Source organism: Camelus dromedarius, chromosome 19, assembly GCF_036321535.1.
Source record: "Camelus dromedarius isolate mCamDro1 chromosome 19, mCamDro1.pat, whole genome shotgun sequence".
Lineage (NCBI taxonomy): Eukaryota > Metazoa > Chordata > Mammalia > Artiodactyla > Camelidae > Camelus > Camelus dromedarius.
In genome coordinates, this window is record NC_087454.1 from 11,309,613 (window position 1) to 11,333,305 (window position 23,693).

The window sequence follows — 23,693 nt, forward strand, 5'->3', positions numbered from 1 at the left end:
TGTACAATACAACCTTGTAGCTTGTTTTATACCTGACAGTTTGAACCTCTTAATTCTCCACCTGCCCCACCCCACTGACTGCATACTCTGATCGCCTCTTTGTATGATGTCGGTTTTGTAACAGGTTCTACAAAGCAAAAGTACAAAGATAACACAGTCCTTCCTCTAGCAGAGTTAATTTAAATTTGCTTTTTATGATCGATGGCTGGGATGCATAAAACATGTAACTTCACAGCCAGATATACGTTTTTTGTGTGTTACTGCTACAGGCTTCAGTCTTATAAACACAGCAATTCGGATAAATTTTATTTCATGTGATGGCTGTAAAATAGGAAGAAAATGAAAAATAGGAAGAAACTACAGTTCACATATAATTGTATAGGTAACAATGTTCTAGAGAGAGCTTCTGTTTTGACTAGGCATCCACGAGAACAGAATACTTGGCGGACATTTTTCTACAATCGGTGATTGGAAGAATTTTCCACACACCACCTTCCTGCTCTGTGCATTTGATTGTTTCTCTTCCACCATCCATGTATTTCTGGTGCCAGGTACTCAAGGAGACATACATACCCTAACTGATCCCCTGGCCTTGCCCATGGTGTTAGCAGAGTTAGCCAATAGGAGGGGTTTCTAGGAGCCATTCCTACATCAGCATGGCTGGCAATAACCTAGCCATATACGCAAGTGACTGCCTACCACATAAATGTATTCTACTAAATCCAAACTAAATGTTTTTCCAACTCAACTTCCTCTAAGTTGGATCCCCCAAATGCTCACGGGCTCCCATCACCACCCAACACTAGGGGTGTTGTCTTGTCAACGGAAGTTAGATTATCTTTATTTCTACTGATTTTGCAATGACCATGGGAATACATTGCTGGGGTTCCTCCCAGGGTCTTAGAAAGGACCAGCGCAAGTGAGGCACCCTGAAGCTAAACTTCATTACCTCTTTGGAAATGCTTTTAGATCTTTCTGCTTTAGGGCAAAGGGACTTCATTCCACACATGTAGAAGAACAAGAGCAAGGGCTCCGAAAGGTGTAGCGCTCGATGGGACCCTGGGGCAGCTTGTCAGCTGTGAGCCAAGTCCTTACCAAGAGGCTTATGAGATCCAGCTCTGGAGGACCTCGAAGGGCAGGCAGAGGAAGAGCAAGGAGTGAAAGGCTTTGGGCAGGAGAGAGACTGAAGGGAAGCATTTAAAAAGAGACTTGGCTCCAGCATTTTCCTTCTCAAATAAAGGTTATTTGAGAAGATGAAGAAATTGAACAGGAACCCTAGAAAGGGGGACTCAACTTCATATGCTGCCTGGGCAGAATTATGTTTTTGGATTCAGCCCGATGTAAGCTTCTGAGATCAGTGTGTGACCGCAAAGCTACCTGATAGGTAGAGGCTGGGATGAAGAGTGAGGAATTCCTGATTCTATTATCTGCTTTTCTGGGGAAATAAATAGCAACCCCCCCGGGGCTTACATCAAGTCCCCCAGGAAACAGACTCTGAGATGGACATTTGCTTGGAGGAAGTTTAAAGGGGGAGGACGCTCAGAAACAGCACCTGCTGGGAAAGGAACAGAGGAGGGACGGGGCGGACCTTTCTCTCTCTGCAGGGATTCAACTTGCAATGATGTTGTAATAAAGGCTTTGTCATTGGCTCCTGGGTATACAGTGAAGTACCTGAGCATATCTCCCTATCATGAGTGCCTTCGGAATGCCTTCAAGAAACGAGGGAGAAGGGGGAGGGTAGAGCTCAGTGGTAGTGTGTACTTAGCATGCACAGGGTCCTGGGTTCAATCCCCAGTACCTCCACTTTAGTTAGTAAGTAGGTAAATAAATAAACAAATCTAATTCCGCACCCCCCCCAAATAAAACACTAAAAAAGAAAAGAGAGAGGGAGTACATTTCCTTATAAAGAAGCTTTGGACCAAATGATCCTCCCACAACCAGCTCACCGTTGACCTAAACCCCAAACCATCACAGAGTCCTTCCCACTTGCCTTAAGGACTAATAAAGAGAGCATTCCAGGCCTCACAAGCCACTTTAGGTAGCTTGACAGGAGAGGCCATAAATAAGTAATTCACTCCCAGGTCCAATTTCTTTTGTTTAGTTTAAGCGTCCAAACGCCACCTTGTTGTTTTATTAATGCAGGTGTCTCATTTCCATTCTCAGTTTCAAAGCTGATGGAATCAGAAACAAAAAACAAACAAAAAAAAACCCCCACCAAACTAACCCTGCATCTGTTATTAGGCCAAAGTCTATCAATCTCCTCCATGCAAAGTATCTCAATTTGGTATATGAAAGAAAAAACTTCTATTGGCGTTGTGTCTAGTTTGTTTAGGACGCATACCTCTTTACGCAGTGACTGTGTACTATCTTACAGTGAGAAACCATGCCTGGTTGTATGTAAAGTGGACTCTACCAGTCTGTGTGATCGGCTTGTAAAGGAACGTTGGCTCTCATCCTCTAGGACGGATGATTAAAATGAGCCCCAGACATGCCTGAGTGATGGTAGAGGAGCCCACGAGAATGTCCGCTCACAGGCAAATGCCAAAGTTGAACTTAATTAGCTAAGGACCTGGAAGAGCTCCAAAGAGGCTCAGAACCAGAAGGAACCATGGAGATGGTCCAGCCAACCTCCTACAGGCAAGAACACTGAGGTTGAGGCGGTTTAAATAACTTCTCCAACACTAGTGTGAACTGGGAACAGAGACAAGAGTAAAACCCAGCCCTCCTGACCCTCACGCCAACCCTGTAACCTGAGGTTCTCCAACAGAACTACCTAATCCGGGGGCTGTAATTTCATGTGCCAGGAAATACCCAAAGCCATTGCATAACTATGCCAGTTCTTTTAAATCTTAAATATTACCTTAGGATAAATAAGTTAAAATGATGTTTTATTAAAATACAAACTTTTTTTTTTTTTTTTTTGCAGAAAAGAGGGAAAAGGCGAAAACAAAATTTACATGAATTTTTAAAGGGAACCCAAATCTCAAAGGAAGTTTACACTTGGGGCAGCCAAGCATAACCTCTCAGAAAGTATGTGTTGCCACTGCTCAGGGCACATCATGGGCTGGTTTAACAAGCACTGCTTTACCTCTCACTGCCTCTAATGCCCAGCAAATCCAAGGACGACTTTGGCTAATTGCTTTTTGCTGTGGCCATTTTCCCCTCCTCTGTCCCTCCGTACACTAGTGCGAGTGACTCAAGCCCATGTGTTCCAGCATCTGCTGGGTTTCCTTCTTCTTGGATAGAAGCGGGGAAATAGCCTCAATGTCTTATGTGGAAACTTGAAACATTTGTATGCTTCTCTGCCATATTCTTTTTGGACTATAGGTCCAATGTGGCACTACTAAGCCTGGGAAGGGATAACCTGTGTGTGTATATATATATATATATTTTTTTTTTTTTAATCTTCTCTATTAGTTCTACATAGTGTTTTTTCCTAGTTTGGGTAACAAAGATGTTACTCAAATCCATATCTACTTTTTTTCTTCATCCCAATTGACTATCACTCCCATGTTTTAAAGAGTAAACACATTTTTCCCCTTCATTTAGTTTACCTCCTGTCCTGCAAAAGGAATTGCTCTTAGAGTTTAGTTCAAGCACCTGTGGTATGAAGCGTCTGTTTTCTGAAAGTAGAAGCTGCGAGAGTGAATGTTTTTTACACCCCTTACCAAATCTCTTGAGATCTGGCCAGACTAACAGCTAGAATTACTTAGGTAGGTATTCCTGATTCATTTCTGCTGAGAGAAACAGGCTACAAACATTAATCTGTATGGTTCTTTTTCACTAATTACCTGCGGTGTGTTGCAATTGGTATGGCTCCAATTCTTTATGTTTCTTATAACCATGTACTTTTCCACATGTCTTTACACCCTTTCCTATGAAGCGGTAGAACATACTTCCTTGTTCTTTGATTGAGAGTTTAGTCATATGACTTGTTTTGGTCAATGGTATCTAACATACATGGCATGAGCAGAAGCTTAAAGGGTGCCTTCAGATACCTGCTTGCTCTCCTGCATCCCTGCTATTACCATAAGAAGATCATTCTCAATCCCAGGAGAAGGATGAGAGACAAACGGAGCAAAGCCACCCCCAGTCAGCTCCAGAGGTCTGGGTGAGTCCAGCCAAAACCAGTGTTTGGTTATTTTATTTGAGAACTTTGAAGATATCATCCTACTGACTCCTGGCTTCCATTGCTTTGTTGAAAAATCAACTGTTACTCTTACTGTTTCCCATCTGGCTGCTTGCAAGTTTTTTTTTTCCCTCTCTTCTTGTTTTTTAGCAGTTTTTACTGTGTTGTGCTTAGACATGATTTTCTTTATATTATTTCTCATGAGGTTTTTAGTGTTTTCTTAAATCTGTGGCTGGATGTCTTTCAGGGTGGTTGTTTTGGGGTTATTTTTAAAAATTCTCAGCCATTGTCTTTTCATATATTTCTTTTGCCCCATTATCTCTCTCCTCTTCTACAAGAACACAAATTATATGTGATGATGTTTTCCCTATGTACCCTGTCTCTTATGTTCTTACTGGTGTTTTCCATTTTTTGTTATTGCTGTTGCTCTGGGATTCAGAAGGGATATTTTCATGTGATTTATCTTCCATATATTAATTCTCTTTTTATCTGACTCTAATCTGCTAATAAACTCATCCACTGAGTTCTTAACTTCAGCTATTATTTTTTTTTACTTCTAAAATTATCATTTGGTTCTTTTTATGTTTTCCATTCATCTTTCAAAATTCTCATCTGAATTTTTAAAATTTTCTAAATATTCTGAACCTCATCTATTCCATTTTCTATAGATTTGTTTCTATTTTTAATGATCTCTCTTATGGTTTTTCCATGTTCTGTTGTATCCTCATGTGACTGGTTAATTTTTATTGATTGTGGACATGACATGTGAAAGATGGTAAAAGACGATTTGAGGTTTTAGACAATGTTATTTTCCTCCAGAGACTTATATTTGCTTCTAACAGGCTAGGCTAAGGCATTTGCAATCCGCAATCACATTGATTCAATCAAAGATTGAGATTATTCAAAACCTAGGTGAGGGTTCCCAGGTTATTCCCCACCCTTGACAAGCCATCTTATTTTTTGTCCTCCCAGATTTATGTGTCAATGGAGAGGTTTTAGATTCTCAGCTGCCTTTTCTGAAACTAACAGCTGCATCCAAGATAAAGCAGTCACAAATACTGAGCCTAGCTCTCTAAGCTTCCTTCCCCTCCCCCAGATTTGTCCCCATAATTCCTTAATGCCTTAGTAACTATCTTATGTCTTCAAACAGATTTTTTTGCTCATATTCTCTGTTTGTTCTCAGAGAGAAAAGAAAAATATTAACCTCAAAAAGAATATTGAGAAACATCAGAAATGTTGGAAACCTGAAGACAATAGAATGACATTTTTCAAATAATGAAAAAATAACTGCCAACACAAAGTTTCACATCTGAAAAAAATTTTTTCAAAATTAAAAGCCAAAATAAAGACTTTAACAGGTAAATGCAAATGGAGAGAATTTGTTACCAGTAAGCCCTTAATCAGAGAAATACAGAAGAAAATTCTTCAGGTGGAAGGAAAATGATCCCATATGGATAACATAAATGTGGGTAGAAATGAAGCACAAACAAAAGTTGGGAAATCTATGTGAATATTGACTGTCCAAAACAACAGTAATAAGGTTTTATAGGGCTCAAATATATGCAAAATTAAAACATATGACAATAATAACTCAAAAGGCAGAAGGGATAAATGGAGTTAAAGTGCTTTAAAGTCCTATTATTGCCTATAAATACTAGACAATGTAAAAATACTACTTTATATTAGTAGTGTAGGCATACATCATTTTATTTTTCTTTACTTTATTGTGCTTTGCAGATACTGCATTTTTTACAAGTTGAAGTTTTGTGGCAACTCTGCATTGTCAGATGATGGTTAACATTTTTTAGCAATAAAATATTTTTAAATTAAGAGATGTACATTGTTTTTTAGACATAAAGCAAATGCATACTTAATACTACAGCATAGTGTAATATAACTTTTACATGCACTGGGAAACCAAACTATCGCAATATTTGCCTTGTTGCAGTGACCTGGAATCAAACCTGCAATATCTCCAAGGTATGCTCATATATAAATGGGTGGTGGGACATAGTTCAGGAGAATAAAAGAAAGGAGAGAATAGGGACCATGAAAAAGATATAGGACAAATTGAAAACAAATAATAAAATGGTAACTATAAACCCAAATAATCTATATTTGTGATCACATTAAATGTAAACAGACTAGTTACTCAAAAATGCTTTAAAACTGGACTAAAATAAGTGAACTCTAACTATAACCTACTTATAAGAGAAACACTCTAAATATAAGAACAAAGAAAAGTTGAGTGTAAAAGATGGGGGAAAAAGATACTGTATAAATAAAAATAAAAAGATGATATAGTTATATTAATAGCTGGCAAAGTAGTCTTTAGGGTAAGAAATATTAATTGGAATAAAAGGGACAAAGATATATAACAGTTGTAAATTTCTATGCACTTAATAACATGGTACCAGAATATATAAAGAAAAGTTTGACTGAAATAAAGGAAAAATAGACAAATTCACAATCATAATGAAAGAATGTACCCATCTCCCTCAGTAAATAAAAGATCAAGCAGGAAAAATATTGGTAAGGCTATAAAAAAAAGCTGAACAACATAGTTAACACACTTGAATTATTTGGTATATATAGGACACTACACCCAACAACAGAACACATGTGCAAATGTATAAGGAACATCTATGAAAATTAGCCATATGCTGGTCCACAAAGCAGATCTCAACAAAACTCAGAGATTTTAATTATTCAGGATATGTTTTCTGACCAAAGTAGAATTAAACTAGGAATTAATAATAAAAATATAATTTAAAAATTCTCAAATATTTGGAAATTAAACAACAAATTTCTATTCTAAAAATGCAAGATTGTTTAAAACTTGAAAATCCATCAATATAATTCACATTAACAGAAAGAAAATGATTAAAATTATATAATCTTGATAGATGCAGAAAAAATTTTTGATAAAATTTAGTAACATTCAATACTCACCCATGATACTTTAAAAAACAAAACAAAAACAACAAACAAAAAAACCTTTCTCTAAAAAAGGAACCCTCGTACACTGCTGGTGGGAGTGTAAATTGGTGCAGCCACTGTACAAAACAGTATGAGGTTTCTCAAAAAACTATATGATCCAGCAATTCCACTCCTGGGTACATGTCTGAAAAAAAAAACAAAAAACACTAATTCAAAAAGGTAAATGTACCCCAATGTTCATAGCAGCATTATTTACAATAGCCAAGATGTGGAAGCAATCTAAGTGTTCATCAACAGATGAAATGGATAAAGAAGATGTGGTGTACACACACACACACACACACACACACACACACACACACACACACACACACGATAGAATACTACTCAACCATTAAAAAGAATAAAGTTTTGCCATTTGCAACAACATGAATGAACTTGGAGGGTATTATGCTAAGTTAAGTAACTCAGAGAAAGACAAATACTGTATGATATCACTTATATGTGGAAATTAAAAAAAAAAAACAAAACAAACTAGTGACTATAACAAAAAGGAAACAGACTCACAGATCTAGAGAACAACCCACTGGCTACCAGAGGTCGGCAATTTCCAAGATGGCTCCCAGTAATCCCTGACTTCTTGTATGTATAGCCTTGGGTGATCCCTTGTCCTTGACAGTGGCTAGTCTTACTGCTCACTCCTGACAAATAGAAAACAGAAGTAATGGATGTCATTTCTGCAATTAGGTTATACAAAGAATGGCTTCCATTGAGGTTTTCTCTCTCTCATTTGTTTGTTCACTCACTCTAAGAGAAGCCAGCTGCCATATTACAAGCAATCCTATAGAGAAGCTCATGTGATGTGGTGAGACACCAAAGCTATCAGTCCAACACCCATGAAGAACTGAAATCTGCCGACAGTCACATGAGCGAGCTTGAAAGCAGACTTTCCAACATAAATTGAGTTTTGAGATGATTGCAGCCCTGGCCAACCAGCCCTGGCCAACAGCTCTACTACAACCTTGTGGAAGATCATTCACTAGAGGCACCCAACTAAATGGCACCCAGATTCTTGATCCACATAAACTGAGAAAATAAATGTTGTTTTAAGCTAGTAAGTTTTGGGGAAATTTATTATGCACCAATATGTAATCGATATGTACTCCTATGCATCAGTAAGAAAAAGTTAACCCAATAAAAAATAAGGTAAAAGTGGACAGAAGATTTTGCAAAAGACAATATCCAGTGGCCAGTAAATAAATTTTTTAAAGACTAACCTCATTAGTAAGCAGAAAATGCCATAAAGAGCTACCACTCTCCACCTACCAATACGGATAATATTTTTAAAGGACTAATTATAACAGTGTTGCTAAGGATGTGGAGCTACTGGAACTCTCATTCATTGTTGGTAGGAGTGTTAATTGATGCAGCCACTTTGGAAAACTCCTTGGCAGTTCCCACTAAATCTGAACGTATGTATACCTTATGACTCCTAGGTAAATGCATTCCTACTTATTAGAAATACGTCCACAAAAAAAATCACTGAATTCATCAAAAAGACAACACATATTCATTGCAAACACACATTGAGATCTGCAAAAAAATCAACATTCTAGGCTACAGAGGAAGTGTTTCTAAATGGCCGACATCAAGATGAAGAGGGAAAATCAATAGTTTTACTCACTACTCCCTTCCCACTTCCTGCATAGGGAGACAGTATTTGATCCTTATTATTTTGTTATTGATCTTAAGTAGTCTATGTAGAAATTGAGACAGAGGGAGTCCCACTATAACATTTCATTACATATCTTTTTTATCTGTCCATTTTCAAACTTTTCTATTTTTCTTTGGAGAGCTGTGGTTTTACTCCAATGTGTTTAGGTGTGGATTTATTTTTATTTATTCTGTTCATAATTTGGTTTGCATGTGCATGTTTTGCTTTGATTTGAGAAAACAGCCGTCTATTATCTCTTTAAATATTGTTTCTTCAGTTTGGAACCCCTGTTAGGCATATGTTGGGCCCTCTGAACTAGTCTTCTATGTTTCTTAACCTCTCATTTTCTATCTCTTTATAATAATTCCTCCCTCCTCCCCTATCTTGTTTTCTTTGGATAAATTCCTCAGCTCTATCCACTGGAACATTACTTCTCCACTCATCTGTATCAGATCTCTTGTTTATTTATCTATTGAGTTTTTATTTAATTTTTTTCATTTCCTAAGTTCTATTTGGTTCTTTTATATATCCACTCTTTTAACTCACAGTATCCTATCTTGCAATACAGTCTTTGTTCTTTTTTTTTTTTTTTTTTTTTTTTTGGTCTCTGTAATAATTTGAAATATACTTACAGCATTTTCCCAGTTACCTCATGTCTAATACCTGGTGTACTACTTTTATCTGCTGACTCATGCTCAGAGTGGTTTATTTCTTTGTGTAGTCCATAATTTTCTACTAGTAGTTCACATTGTTTCCCTCCCACCCTCAAGGGTACCCCTTAATCCTGAATGTTGGAACTATTCCTGTAGAGCCTTTGCTGTTGATATTTGCATATGATCTAATATCATATAGAAGTAAAAAATGTGAAATCAGACCATCTGGATTCAAATCCCTGCTCTGCTACATATTGGCCATATGACCATGAGCAAGTTACTTATGTTCTCTGAACATAAATTTCCTTATATATAAAATATGATTAATAATAATACAGACCTCATATGAGGATTAAGAGGATTAATAGAAGTGGAGTGCCTAGAGCAGTATGTGGCACGTATTAAAAGCTCAGTATGTTATTAGTTATTATTATTGTTCTATTTTTCTTATGATTATCACCACCATTATCATCTCATGCATTCCTGTAAGTTTATTCCAAAAGCAGAGAGCCCCTTTTTAATGGAAATGCTACGATGTATTTTCTTTTTAATCCCAAAACAGTATCACCCTGCCATCTGTCATACTAAACAGGACTTCCTCCTCTCTAGCTCATGTAAGCTCAGAGGATGCTAATCAACTTTAAATTTAGTCTGCGTAAACTATAACTAAGAAGAGTGACGTGTTTCAAGGGCAATTTGTATATTTCCAAATTAATTATAAATAATTTTTATTATCCTCTCTTTCTTTCTCTCTCATATTAAATCGCCTGAATCATGGCTCCTCTACATCAGGGCAAGTAATTGAAAGAACGGAGTTGCAGATTAGTGACACCACCATTGGCTCAACTATCAAAACACGCTGTGAGTTGAATACCCTGTTGTGAGTTCCCTAGAGACAGAGTTCCTTAGACGGGAAGGCTTAGCAAGAATGGACGAAGTGGAGAATAATGAGGGCGGCTTTGTAGTAAAGTCTAATGAATGACTCCTTGACATTCTCTGATCTCTGACATGACAGGCATATGGTGTTTATCAATAAATAAAAAGGATATAATTGCGTCGGGGCTGAAGCATTCAGGGCTTGGTAACATTTGGTAAGCTGGAAAGCTGTCTGCTGCACTCTTTATCCTGACAGGTAGAATAAAATAAAATATCTCCATAAAGATCTACTCAGAGTACACGACAGTCTTTGGTTGTCTTTCATTTCCCCAAAGAAGCAGTAGGTCATGCTCTAATTTGTGTCCATAGATGTACGTTAATGTATTATTTAAATGACACTTCAAGGTAATCACAATCAGTCCTTAGAGCTTTCAATGCACAGCTCCTTAAAATACCCCCAACCTGAAGGTCAGGACTTTCCACGGCATGTGCTTAGGGTAAAATCTTTGCTATCACCCATAAGTCCTTTTTCCTGCTGCCTCTCATGGTCAATCTTTAGGAAATCTCATTGGTTCAATTTTCAGTCTTTCTCTGGAATTTCACCATTTCCCCCCACTTCTCCTGCCACCACCATCATCCCTTCATCTCTCACCTTGATAATTACGATCACCTCCTAATAGCCTCCCTGCTTTTATACTTATCATGCTACACCCTCCAGAGTGATCTTTAAAAAGATGTCAGGTCACATCACACCAGTGTCAGATGTTTCACCTTTATAATAACGTTTGTAAATTCCACTCCATCTCTAAAAGTCTGTGATTCTACATAAAACTATGGCCAGAAAGTAAAGAGACTATTTTTACAAACATACTAGAAGTTACATGTGATAATAAATAAACACAGTAATCACCTTAATAAGCTATTCACTTATCCCAGTAATGCTACCAATGCTCAAAATATTTTTGGCATTTGTATTTTGGATCTTCTTTGTAGCAGGGTAATATTTAAGAATTATTAACAAATGTTTTAATCTCAGCCAGTAAGACACAGAGGTAGGGCTGGAACCCAGGCAGTCTGGCAGCACCATCTGTGACCTTAACATGTATGCTCTACTTTAAGTTACATTTCTTGTACACCAGAGTTTGTGGACTGAGATTGATCTACTACAGCCTAATGCAAGATTATGAAGATTTACTTCTAGTTTTCTTCTAAGAGTTTCATATTTTTACCTCTATACTTAGGGCTCTGATCAAATTTCAATTAATTTTTGCATATGTATGAGATTAAAATCCAACTTTTGTTTTTGCATGTGGATATATAACTTTCTCAGCACTTTTGTTGAAAAGATTTCTTTTCCCATTTAGTTTCCCACAAAATTTTTTGGCACACTTGTCAAAAATCAGTTGACTATAAATGTATGGTCTTACTTCTGGACTCCGGTTTTTTTATTCTATGGATCTATATATCTCACTTTATGCCAGCACCACCCTGTCTTGATTACTACAGTATTGTCCTAAGTTTTGAAATCAGGAATTCTGAGCCCTCATAATTTGTTTTCTTTTTCAAGATTGTTTTGGCTATTCTGAGTCTTTTGTAATTCTATGTGAATTTTAGAATCAGTTTGCCAATTTCTGCAAAGAAAAGTATCTGGGATTTTGAAAGTGATGCATTGAATCTTTAAGATTGGTTTGAAAAGTTGCAATTTTAATGTTAAGTCTTCTAATTCATGAACATAGGATGTCTTCCCATTTAGTAAATCTCCTCTAATTTCCTTCAATGATGCTTTGTAGTTTTCAATTTACAACTCTTGCTTTTGTTTTGTTAAATGTATTCATGAGTATTTTATTTTTGATACTACTAAAAATGGAACTGTTTTCTTAATTTTATTTTTGGATTGTTCATTGCAAGTGCACAGAGACACAATTGATTTTGTATTGTATTTGTTCTGTACTGCAATTGGTTTTGGCTTTTGACAATTTGACTATAAAATGTGTGTAGGTGTGGGTCTCATTGAGTTTTCCTACTTGGACTTTACTGAGCTACTGTGATGTGTAGATTAATATTTTTCATCAAATTTGGGAAGTTTCAACCATTATTTTTTTTAAATATTCTTTCTGTTCTTTTCTTTCTCTCTTCCTTCTGGGACTCCCATTACAAATTTATTTATACACTTGTGATGTCCACAGGTCTCTGAGTCTATGTTCATTTTTCTCATTTCACTATTCTTTCTCAGTTTCCCAGACTGGATAATCTCAATTCTGTCCCCAAGTTCACTGATTCTTTCTTCTGACAGCTCAGATCTGCTGTTGAGCCCTAGAAAAATTTTCATTTCAGCTGTACTTTTCAAACCCAGGATTTCTAATTGATGCTTTTTAATAATTTCTATCTTTTTATTGATAATCTCTATTTGGTGACACATCATTCTAGCATTTTCCTTTATTATTTTTTAAGGTATGACTTCTTTTAGTTCTTTATATGTATTTATAATTCCTGATTTGAAGTCTTTGTCTAGTAAGACCAACTTGTGGGCTTTCTCAGGGATAGCCTAATTAATATTAATAAAAAAGTGGCAGAGAATTTAGGATCCGGCTTTACATCATACACACCAATCACTTTTCAGAAAAGTTCTTCTCTGCCTTACACCAGTAAGAAATAAAATAGAGCAATTCATCTTTTTAACCTATCTTGTCTATGGATCAAGGATTTGAAGAGAATTCTGGAAATCTTTAACTAATGTATTTTGGTATTTAGAGAGCTTTGTGATAGAGAGTATCCAGGATAGTTTCAGGAAAACAGAGGTGGATTTTGGTTTTCTAACATTAAAAAAAAAAATCTCCAACCCTGCAATATTTGCCTATCATAAATATTTTATTCTTCCCAAACTTACCAACATGGCTAAGGTAATGACACCTAATATAACAGGGGAAAAAAATATATGTATATGTGTGTGTATATATATATACACACACACACATTAAGAAGCATATTTTCAAGAAAAGGTAAATATTTAATGCCTATATATATGTATATATATATGTGTGTATATATATATACACACACACTATTTGGATCTAGGCTAATTTATTGTGATACATAGTACTATATTTATTATAAAGTACAAGGCATCCTAATAAAAAGTTGGTTTGCTTTTTTCATGTAAAGTTACTTGTTGCTCTTTTTTTCTAAGAAAAAAATAGTGACAGCTTTTCACCCATAAGTATGCAAGAAAAAGAAAAGGTAGGTTGAAACTGGAAGAAAAATATGATTAGAAAAAAAATCTGTTTTTAAAACTATGAGGGAAAATATTTTATAAACATCTTCCTAGGATTCGAAAAATAACCAACTGTGCAGTGAGTTCCTTAAGGAACTTTTACATCAATGACTTATCTTTTGAATTGTCCTTTTAAGTTCAAAGAAAACTGCTTTAATTGTGATATCCTATATTGAGATAGATTATCAGTACAAGTTGAAAATGACATAGTTCCATATACAAATGGGGCTGAGTACTTTCATGCAGGGTGATATAAATAGAAACAGAATAGATAAGCCAAAATAAATTATTTTTATAAATTGTTTGGGCTGTTCCATTTGTTCTTGTGGGTATAATTAGATGAATTGCTTTGCTTTGTAAACAGAGATATCTTAACCATAATTATACATATACACATACATATTAATTTTTATCTTTATTTTCACTGTTTGTGATTTAAAACATAGTACAGAAAGGTTTATTTGCACAAGATCCCCTCAGAATCACTGCCGGAATGTGACAGAAATCCTCATTGTGTTTGACTCTTCGCTGTGTTTTTTAGCAAGTTCACTGGCACTGGTCTCTGGGGCAGAGCCTGGTACGAGCATATAGACAGACTTCATGCCTTCCTTAATTGACACTCCTGCACTCCATCTCCTGGTTGCTACGCCGTCTCTTCCATTTCTCCCTTCTAGGCTCCAAATGTCTGGAGTTGCCTCTCACAACGAGGACTTAGACCAGTGATTATGCAGAAATATTGCTGGATGAGGAAAGATCAATATTCAGATGTCAGAGAAAACATCTGAAATGATGTTTCCAGGCCCAGAAAGTTTCACCTAGAAAGAGAAAGCCAAGCCATTGTAAAGCACTGTGTTCCTCTGGAAAAACAAAAACAAAAACAAAAACAAAAACACATGTCTAGAAACAGATATATCCCCACTTTCCTGTCCCTTCCCTGTCCCGTGTAGACAGAACAGGAGGATGTGTGTGGCTTTGCTCAACCCTTCTGGTTCCTCCTTCCCATGTTCTTATTAAAAACTCACATATGTCCACCGAAGCAAAGGTTGCAAGTTCTTATAACAGAGAGCATAAAACTTCTGTGCTTAGAGGTCAAGAGCCACATTTGCAGAAAACAAATCTACGTATCTATGAAGAAAGGAGAAAGAATTCTGAGGCAGTGAAGATTTACACTTTAAGCTAACGGATCTCTTGAAAGACATATTTGTATTGTAATTTTATCTCTTTATGTTGATTTTAGTTCATTTACACTGCTTTTGAGCACTGTCATTAATACAAATATGTTCTAGGCTAAACACTGAGATAGTTTAAACAATTTTATACAAGTTGCCCAGAAATTGATGGATAAGGATGCAGATGTGGAAGCTGACTTTGAGGGACCCCTGACTTTTTTTTTATTGCTTCTGTATTTCAAAATCTGATCATTAAAATTGATCATTGTTTTGTCTTTTGGCTAAGGCAAAAATTTAGCATGAAGAAGATATTTCTTCCTACACATCTGTGGTCAATTGATCTTCCACAAAGGAAGCAAGTATATACAATAGAGAAAAGACAGTCTCTTCAGCAAGTGATGCTGGGAAAGCTGGACAGCTGCGTGTAAATCAATGAAGTTAGAACACGCCCTCACACCATACACAAAAATAAACTCAAAATGGCTTGAAGATGCAAACATAAGACAGGACACCATAAACACCTTAGAAGAGAACATAGGCAAAACATTTTCTGACATAAATCTTAGCAATGTTTTCCTAGGGCAGTTTACCAAAGCAATAGAAATAAATGCAAAAATAAACAAGTAGGACCTAATTAAACTTACATGCTTTTGCACAGCAAAGGAAACCATAAACAAAACAAAAAGATAACCTACACACTGGAAAAAAAATATTTGCAAATGATGTGACTGACAAGGGTTTAAATTCCAGAATATACAAACAGCACATACAACTCAATAACAACAACAAAAATCAACCCAATCAAAAAGTGAGCAAAGACCTAAACAGACATTTCTCCAATGAAGAAACACAGATGGTCAATATTGATAATTATCAGATAATTATCAATTAATTGCAAATCAAAACTACAATGAGGTATCACCCCACACGAGCCAGAAAGATAGAAAACAAACTTACGGTTACCAAAGGGAAAAGTAGGGGAAGGATAAATGAAGAGTTTGGGATTAGCTGATACAAACTACTATATACAAAGTAGATAAGCAACAAGGACCTACTGTATAGCACAGGGAACTATATTCAATAGCTTGTAATAACCTATAATGAAAAATACATAAATGTATAACTGAATCACTATGCTGTACACCAGAAACTAACATAACATTGTACAACAACAATATTAAAAAAAAAAAAAAAGAGTAGCCCTGCTTACCATCACCCCCCAGAGACTCTCTGGCAAGTCTGTGCTTCCTGCCCCTGTAACTCTCAGCTCTGTGAGTACAGAGGTCCTGCTTCCAAAAAAACAACTCCTAAGCCAGGAAATACAGGTCACATAGAACTATACAAGTCACATAGAACTATACAAGCCACAGCTGCCACCTGGGCACTTCAGACTCCTTATGTCCAGGGACGAGCAGACAAGAAGAGGAGTAACCCTCCTGACATGGGTAACTGACCACAGCCATCAGGAGGGGAAAAAAGCTGCTTTGTAATACAGAGGCAGTAAGTTTTGTACTCGCGTGATCCATCTGGATTCCTCTTGATTCTCCCCTGCCCTATTTTGACAACAGATGGACAAGTGCAGCAGCCACATCATGAGAGGGGCATGGTGATGGGGGCTCAACCCCTAGGGGTGAAGGCTTTGATCATACATTGTGATGGTTAATTTTATGTGTCAACTTGTCTAAGCTCAATGGTCTCAATGTTGCTGTGAAGATATTTTGTTGATGTGCTTAAACATTTACAATCAGTTGACTTTAAGTAAAGGAGATTATTCTCAATAATATGAGAGGACCTCCTCCAATCAGTTGAAAAGTTTTAAGAGCAAAACCCGAGGTTTCCTGGAGAAGAAGGAATTCTGCTTCAACACGGTAAGCCAGAAGTCCTGCCTGAGTTTCCAGCCTGCTGGCCTGCCCTACAGATTTCAAACTTGCACCAGCCAGTTCCTTAAATGTCAATCTCTCTTTCTCTCTCTCCATATGTATATAATTTTTTACGTATCCTATTGGTTCTATTTCTCTGGAGAGCTCTAAGCAAACCACCAAGATGGCAGCATGATAGCTGGGACTGAGTGGAATCTAGACCAGTGTAGAAGGTGAAGATGAGGATTTGATGTACCCTGAGACCCTCTGGAGCTGTGGAGGCTGTAGCTCATCATGCTAACTTTCCACTTCTAAGTTCTTGCAAGCTTAATCTTGCTTCCTTTAATTACTGAGAAAGAAGTGTTAACATCTCCAAATGTGACTGTGAATTGAGTAAAAGAAGTCAATCACAAAAGACTAAATAAATACCCTATATTTTCATTTTTGTGAAATTCCAGAATAAGCAAAGCTAAACCTTAGTAATAGAAGTAAGAATTGTAGTTATTATTGTGTGTGTGTGTGTGTAAGGGGGTGGTCACTGATTGGGAAAGGGATGGGAAACTCTTGAGTTGATAAAAATGTTCTGCATCTTGATCTAGGTCATGGTTACATGTGGTACATAATGTGTATGTTTAGATTTGAGCAACTGAGTATACCTAAGTTATTTCTTAATTTGACAAATTTTTCTCAAAGGTAAAATAGAGTTCATCTGAATCCCCATTGAGTCCTTTGCTAAATATGTGAACTTTTGGAAGCCATTTCCTTCTAGACCTCAGCTGCCTTAACTCCAGAATGAGGGATTGGACTGGACGATCTGAATTACATGGAATGGGTCTGTCAGAACAGCTCTTTGTGTTCTTAAAAATTGAAGGAAAAAAGACAAAAACCCTATTTAAAAAAAAAAGATAGTTCTCAAAAACAAATGGTCTACAGACACATAGAAAAAAATTAAGTGACAAGAAAATATTTTTATCTCAGAAAATGCATATATTTTCAAAATTAAATGCTAATATTCAGTGTTGCTATTGTTTCCAAAGCATTTACTCTATTATTTCTTCTTCCCAAAAGAACCCAGAATCTCACAACCATGGGGTTCAGCAGGGCTCCTTAGTTCTGGGCCATCATGGGTCTGAGCAAATCAATGTCATCTATCCTTGTGCCTTAGGGGTGTGCCCCATGATGGGAAAACAGAATGGAACCCTAACCCAAGAAAATCAGCAAATCACATTCCTTGGCCTCTAAGATTGGTTCAAAGGCGAGCTTGCAATCTAAGATGACACAACCGAAAGGAAGATTGGACTTTGGTCTGATAATCGGGCAAAAAGAAGTCCTGTTTTCCCCTTCATGTGACCAAGGAGGCTCATGGCCCTGGTGGCTGCTGGCAGTGAACTTGCTACCTTGAAAGCATCGGCTAAAAAGCAAAGCCAACCAGCAGAGGAGGGCGAAGGCAGGAGTTTCTTAGTCAGTGCTGTCACAGTCTTGGTGACAACATGATCCTTGGGGTCAAAGCACACCTGAAGCCTGCCCTGCCTCTGGACTTCTCAACTATAGGGACAAAAAGTTCCTTTTTTATTACTTGAGTCAACGTGAGTTAAGATTTTTCTTACTTGCGAACAAAATTATTCCATCTTATACAGCAATGTCAATGAGGATTCTGGAAACCTGACATTAATATGTTCCTGGTAGAAGTAAAATCTCTACTACTTTTTGAAGGGCAACTTGGCAATATATATCAAAAGATCTAAATACGGGCATAGCCTTCAACCTAATAAATCGTAAGAATTTATTCATTCATTCAACAAATATTTAAGCACTTCTTTAGTCTTGTTCTAGGAGTCAGGGGGTTCAGCCATGGACAAAGCAAAGTCCCTTATGGAACCAGCCTTCGGAAGTAATCAAGAATATGTAACAAGATTTATCTATAAGGATTTAATTAATTAATTAATTAATTTCAGAGTTGTTCATAATAGGGAATAATTGGAAACAATAAAAAAGCCCAACAAAAGAGGATTGCTTAAATCAATCTGGGGGCACTGACATGACAAAATGCTCTTTAGGCATTGAAAATGAACTGTAGCAACTAATGACAAGGAAAAAATATTCACTAGGTGAAAAAAGCTGATAGTAAAACAGTGCAGAGGATGACTCGTTTGTACACTTACAAGTGAATATTTATGCGCAAGAAACACTCAATATTAGATACTCAAAAATATTACGTTATTCTGAGTAGAACTGTGGGTAATCTTGATTTTCTTCTTTGTACGTCTTTATGCTTTGTCCTAATTTTCTGTCATAAAGATGCCTTTCCTTTGTTAGTAGAGAAAATATCAATCTTACGAAATAATCTCAAGTAGCTTACATTAAAAAAGTAACTAAATAACACTTGAGTGCCAACATTGGGCTGTCTCAGAAATCCATGGTGACTTCTAACCATCTGTCAATAAAGGGTCAGACCAGCATCCTCCAGGCTATGGTGGGCCTGTTCAGAGAGGACAGTCCTAAGTTCTTCTAACCCCACTCGTACTTTTTAATGGAGTAAATGAAACAAGGCTTTGGAGCTGGTTAAGACTGCTTGGACCGGGCCCTCGGTCTCCTGTCTTGGGATCCAGGGTTATTTCCACCACACTGTGTCCTCTGCCTCCCAGCAACATCATTAGAATGAATCTGTCATCAGGAGAAAGTCATTCAATACATTTGGAGAGACCATCAGCTCCTTAAAATAACTTGGCAGCACCAAGGCTCACTGTTTAAAGACTTGAAACCAAAGTACACCCTGAATTCAAAATGCAAAGAAACACATAGTGGGTTGAAAATATTTGCATTCTCTTCCTTCCCCTTCAGATTTATATAACAGAATTTAAAGTATGAGTACCCTTAAGCCACTTCTACAGGGCAGAACGGAAACTGTCAGAAGGGCGAGGTTGGCAGTGAGCTTTCTTGTCCCTCCCTCTCTTTCCGTTTCACTCCCCTCATCCTCCAAAGTGACCCTATTCTGCTATTTTCTGGATGTTTGATGTAAAAGAGGCATTATGATTTTCATGATTAAATAACAGTTACAAATTTCCATTTCGTTTTACTTACCAGCTTAGATGTAGTTTAATGCAGCATGAATAGAATTCTGCCAGAGGTGGATCTGAGCTGAACTGACTAGCTTTCTGACTGCCAACTCTTCTGCACACTAAAATAGCAGCATAACCTATTACACACATTTGTTATCTGTTACTAGGAGAAAATTACCAACCCACCCAGAGAAACAGAAATACATCTGATCATGGGACTTCTCCAAAGGGCAGAAAACCTGTTGGTTTTATATCAGAATGCTCACACAGACTCTCACGAGAAAGCAAATGTTTCCAAACAACCAAAACAAAAGACTTCATGGAAGCCATACTTTTGTTTTCCAAATTAAAAAAAATAAATAAATAAATAAATACTTTACAAGGGGTTAGTTCTAAAAATGTATTTTCTCTCATCAAGCTTACAAGTAGACATCTTTAAGTGAGCAATTCTCTTTTTTCTTCAGTAAATATTTCTTCAGTGTTCATATGTGTAGAACCCTGAGGAGGACTTAATGGACCTGCAGGACATCCCGCAACATCTAAGAGGCCAACCCTACCTGGAGGGGACTTACTGTCCAGAGCCACACTATCTCTGGAGCAGAGCAGGCACCTCTGGAATCGGGGTGGTACTGTCCTCCCTTCCTGATATATCTTTTCTCAACATCCTTGATAAGCCTTGGGCCTAGAGTTGATTTCCGTGATTAATTTAAGAGGAAGAGGGTGGCGATGGGGGGAAGAAATTAAATAAATGAATGTGAAACTTGTACATTTGGTTTTGGCCTTTAATAGGCTGATAAAGATTTTGGACAAAGTGGACAATAATTGATTGTAAGTAATAAAGTAATATCGATCTTGCCATGGAGTAGGAACCCAGGATTCCAGGCCGCCCGTATGTAGGAATTTGGTTATGACAAGCTTGGAACCTATTTATAACTTTTAAAGTATTTTATGGCTCTTTCTTTCCCAAGAAGCACACATCATCTTGCACCAGCTCTGTGAATATACAAGTGTTCTTCTCTGCCAAAAGCAGCGGAGAAAGCAGAAGGATTACCCGAAGGTTGTTTTCCAAACCTGAATTTGTAGCGGGTAATTATGCAGAAATATTTGGTACTTAATAACCTTGAAACTTTGAATTCAGAAAGATTTTATGCCCCCGAGGCTACACGGTCTGATGGCTCAGGTTCATAAATTCACCAAGAATGGGTCTGGCTGTTGTCACTGCGCTCACCTTGGTGCAGATGTAAAACAAACCCGGTGTCAGTAACGCCTCACCCTAGCACAGTGCCTGCCTGTGGGGGGCGCTCGATGGTTTGTCACCCAGAACTGGGTATGTATTACCGCTTCTATTTAAATTGATTTGGAAAACAAGGTATCTCCATTCCTCTTAAACTCTGTTTTCACACACCACCAGATTATTAGGAATGCTTTCATTACCCTGGAATTCAAAATCAGGCATATCCAGGCACCATTTAGTACAAAATGAAGGAAGACTCAAAGCTATCAAATTATTATTGGATTGAAAGAATAAAGCACACCAGGTAGGGGTTACAGGGGGTGGGGGAAGGGTGGCTGCATTATTTTCTCTGGGACTATGGTAGGGAAGCCTCTTATTTCCAGAAGCCAAGTTCTACGACACAGGTATCCCAAACTAGGATCAGAATTCCCCTGTAGATCTCACCACTTTACCTAGTGAGCATCTGAGCTGCTGACACCCTCCTTCCCTGATGTTATCACGTCCCCTCTGGATGGGCTCCCTGTCCAAGCAGGAAGAGAAGGGAGACAGCCAAAGTCACTCTGCTCTTTAAGGCTTCTCTGTAAGTGGCTTCCCCTCACAAAGAGGTTTTTCCTGAGCCTCATCTCAGTACAGTGATTCTTAAGTGACACTGCAAAATGGATGTTGAATATTAAAGAACACGCCTCCTCTGTTTCAGGGCCTGCTTTGTTTTTCTAATTTTTAAAAATCATCTTTCATAGGACCAGTACACAGAGTTCCTCTTAAACCTGTACTTATACTTAAGCAATGAGGAGAGGGTGTTGTTTACAGCTTCACTTTCTGGCTCTCATAGGTCTGCAAAATAGTTTTTTTCAATTGGATTTTAAAAGTATTTTCCAAAAAAAGTTTAGATTTCTTATTTCTCCACATCTGCCACTGGGAGTTCAAACTTAAAGAAACTGATGACCTCAAAAGGCCAACCTCATGCAGAAGTCAGCAGGAGGAAAAACTGAATTTAACATTTTGTACAAGAATATTTGCATTCCCATTAACTTTTGCAAATGCAATATATCTCATCCTTTCGGGCTGACTGCAAAGGTGCCCTGGAAAGAGGAACAGAAGTATGTGCCCCTCTAATAGGTTAACATACTGAACTGCTTTAAAGGGAATAAATGTGGCCTGGGGCAATTATTCTGTGGACTTCAGCGGACAGGCCGGGTGGAAATGACTTAAAAGCAAATTGTGTGCCAACAGTGGTGGGTGAAGCATTCTGTTCACATTAAATATCTTCATCCAAACCTCAAATATGACCATGATTTTACAGCCTAATTGAATGTACTCTTGATAAAAAGAAGTTGCAAAAAGCTGATATATAAAAATAAATATATATGGGCGGCACTAGAGTCTGCAGTTTCTACAAATGCTTTAAAGGTTTGCTGGTCAAAACCAGTGGTTATGTAACAAGTCGATTTCCAAAATTACACCTTTTACAATTATTCCTGATAAAACAGTTGAGGTCGAGTCCCTAACGTTCCTGCAATTCAAACAGGAGATAGATTAATTCTTTGCCTAGGGAGAAAAAACAAGAGGATTTATGATGAGAAATCTCTACCAATTTTTCCAAATAGTTCGGGAGGAGTAAGTTAGGGTGGAAACACAAATTTGGTAACTGTGAGGTCAAGTACTAATTTATGGTCCTCTGAAATAGAAGGCGGTGCCTGACAGGTGTCTACGATTGCTTAGCTTGGCTGGGCGTTGAGCAATGAAAGCTAATGGTTCTCCCCAGCACACCCGAGGGTCAGACCTTTTTTTTTTTTTTTTTTTTTTTTCCTTCCTCCTGGCTCTCCCGCGCTGGTTGTCCCCAGCACTGGCTCTTTGGGGTCAAGGAAGGTTGGCGGCCCTCCCTCTCGGGACCGGGGAGTATCCCACGCTGGTACCATTGGCCGAGCTCGTCGGTCCTCCGCGCCCCGGAGGCAACTGGCTTGCTAGCGAACCGCCCCCAGGCCTCCGGGCCCCCAGCTCTTCAGACCGGGTCGCCGGCCTTGTCACTGTGGCGGAGCGCAAAGAGCTCGCGTCGCCGTTTTGGAAAGCGACGCAGCTCCCTCCTCGGGCGCAGTCCCCGCGCCCCAGGCCCCGGCTGGGGCCGCACACTGAGTCCCTTGGACTTTGACGGGTTAGGGCAGGCGACGCCGAGGGCCAGGCCGCCTGCAGCCAGCCCCAGCCCTACCCCAGCGCCGGCTCCAGAGTCCGAGCCGGCCGCCCAGCGCCGCGCCGCGCGGGGAGAGAAGCAGCTGTTTCCAACAGCTGGGGGGCGGCGGCGCCCGGCGCCCCAGGTGCGGCCGCGGCCAATCGCAGGCGTCCGGCCCGCCCCCTCCCCAGCCGGGCGCCGACCCCCGGCCCGCGGGGGAAGGGAGCAGAGAGGTGGCGAGCCGTCCTCGCCACTTGTCTTCCAGCTTCCGCGGCGGGAGCGACAGAACCCGAGCCGAAGCCGCGCGGAGTCCTCCACGCCGGGCCCGGCCGCCGCGCCCCCCGCCCGCCCACCTCCGCGCCCGGACGCTCTCACCGCCGACCCGAGACACCTACCTAAATCGTAAGGAAGGAAAATCTACCTCTAAACGCACCCCGTTCTTCGCTTGTGGACCACCCTCTGTTTTCATTTTTGGCCTCCCCGCCGGGTGAGTGGAAACCGTTTGCACATCCTACAGAACCGGAGCCTAACCCAGACGATCCGGAGAATTTGTACCGTGACCGGCAGGGGGGGCGGGAGGAGAGAGCGAAGTCAAGTCTCCGAGGCTGCCGGCGACTTCGGC

General features: G+C 38.7%; 1 long non-coding RNA gene across 1 annotated transcript; it reads right to left on the minus strand.

The window, feature by feature from the left end:
• Window positions 1–7,098: 7,098 nt before the first annotated feature.
• LOC116147690 (uncharacterized) lies at window positions 7,099–23,647 on the minus strand. The gene is made up of 3 exons (XR_010376816.1): window positions 23,467–23,647; window positions 7,637–7,770; window positions 7,099–7,253 (listed from the first exon to the last, which is right to left on the minus strand). It is a non-coding gene; the product is annotated as an uncharacterized LOC116147690 (long non-coding RNA).
• Window positions 23,648–23,693: the final 46 nt, after the last annotated feature.